The following is a 2,417-nucleotide window of genomic DNA, read 5'->3' as shown; positions in this document are numbered from 1 at the left end:
TTGCTGTGACATATACGTCACATCGGGCCTTAGCCTTAAAAAAGTCAGGAAAAATACCATGTGACGCCTATGGCACAATGAGAAAAATGGGAAAGAACTGCTCAATTAAATTAGGTGATTGAGGTATTTTGAATTAATATACTCTATGTTGTTCAATTTAAAACATAATTTAAAAATGTTAACATAAAAATAATGTCAAATTCAATCAATATTTAATAAAATGATATATCAGTCCGGAAATTGAACCACAGATTTAGCAGAGACACTCTTCTCAGTAAATGAACTAGATTTTAGTATCCCAAGCAGGTCCCATATTAATGTAATTATGCTTTTTTGCTGTATTTTTTGTAATAAAATAGGATACAGTGTTCAGGATGCACTGACGATCATCAGACGTGCAATAGATGTTGTCTACAGAACAACAAATACAGCAAAGAAGAATGAGAGTTTACATAAGAAAATATTAGGAAACAAATAAGAAAAGTTAACACAGTCAAACAGTCATGAACCAGGTTTGAGACAAGGGTTCTGGATTGCTGTACTGATGGGAGAGAGGGTCCCATGTGGTGCATTGTGAGAGAAGGACGTTTTACCCAGCTCAGTTCTGACGAATGGAATATGACCCAAGAATCAGTTCTATGAGTGGGTACCAATGTTTTGTGATTTCATAGTTAACAGAGATGATAAATAAGGAGACATAACTGTGACAGGGCTTTAAAAATGGATAAAAACCAATGCTGTTTCCCCTTACTGTCAGAAATGACCAGCCGACATTTTGATAAAGAGTGCCGTGATGAGTATTATATGAAGCATTGGAAATGAAATGTAAGGCTGAGTGGTAAACAGCATCCAGTGGAATCAAAGTGGAACTAGCAGCTCTTCCATAGATGTCATCTCCATACTCTAAAACAGAGAAAAAATAGTGTCTCCAATTTTTTTCCTGTGGTGAGTAGGGAAACTGTGCTTATTTCTGTATAGAAAGCCAAGTATTGTTCTTAGTTTAGCAATGAGGGTGGTGATATGGTGCTTAAAATTAAGACAACTGTCCATCCAGATGCCAAGGTATTTGTAGTTGGAAAGAAAATTGTGGTTGCACAGCTTTTAAGGCTTCAGTAACTGGTTAAAGCCTTCAATATGAGGCAATATTCGCATTTCTATAGTGTTTGCCCTTTTTTGTTGTGAAACTTGTCTTAAAAAGGTGTTAATAGTAACCAGCAAATTTGTAATTTTGATATATGTTATGGAAATGCAAATAAAAGGTCAAATTTGTGTTACAGAGCAAAAGAAAATGTCAAGCCCATTTATTTTCAAGTGAAAATTTAAGATACCAAAAACGCCCGATGTGACATATATGTAACATTCCAGATCTCTGACAATAGGTGGCGCTATTTCAAAAAAAAACTTCAAAAATGTGTTCCATGCATTCCACTTGGTCTGTGTTTCACCCCACTTAATTTTCCTTCAAGTATAAATGGGTCTGGGTTCTTATGGGTTAACATGGAGGTCTGAGTGTATAAGCACTTACCAACATAAACTTCACAGTAAACAGAATAAAGAACAATAAAACAAACAGTAAGAATAAAGAACAATAAAACAAACAGTAAGAAAATAGCCAATAGCCTAGGCTAGCCTATATATAATATTCACTTATGAAAACATTAAAACATTAAAGTTATCGCCTTCTTTGATGAAAACATCAAAGTCAGGTTTTGTTTTAGCAAATTTATAATTGTGAATGTAAAACTTGAAAAAGTAAAATCTGGCTTTCACCTTGATGAAATCACTTTACCCAGGCTTTGTTATCAATGTACAGCCACAGCCATTTACCAATCTAAAAAATGTATTTATCTAAAATATATTTTTCTTTTGGAAACGGTCTTCTACTGTGATCACAGTGGCATCACCAAAACCTAAAAATATTCTGTCTCACACACTGTTGGTATACCTTTACTGACGCTGTAGCTTCAGTTGATTAGGCTATTTCATATTTAGTCAGTGTGATTCTTGTATTGACACTGAAATATGTCAAAGTTAATCATCCTCCTGCAGTCTGATTGTATCGAGACATTATTTAAATCCTTTACGTTATGTAGGCTAATTTAATTTTCTTTGACTAAAAAAAGGTCCCCTCATATTATAGCCTACCATGTAGGCCTACCACTGTTTTTAAGAGTCAGTTCTTTGAAACTGTCAATCCTCATACATGTTTTTTATTGTCCTGTCACTACCTAAAGCCTTTTGTCCTTTTATTTCAGCTACCAACCAAGGAGACTGATCTGTGTCTGGAGAACAATTTTGCTTAGTCATTTACCAGGCTGGTTTGCATTAACTACCAGAGGGCTGGATTAGGGTGGATCCTACAGGCAACATGTGATTGGCTGTGTGTGGGGAGGCGGGCCTGTCCAAAGTTAAACATC

Source organism: Trachurus trachurus (assembly GCF_905171665.1).
Source record: "Trachurus trachurus genome assembly, chromosome: 3".
NCBI classification, from domain to species: Eukaryota; Metazoa; Chordata; class Actinopteri; order Carangiformes; family Carangidae; genus Trachurus; species Trachurus trachurus.
The sequence above is the reverse complement of the archived record's forward strand: the minus strand, read 5'-3'. Positions refer to the sequence as shown.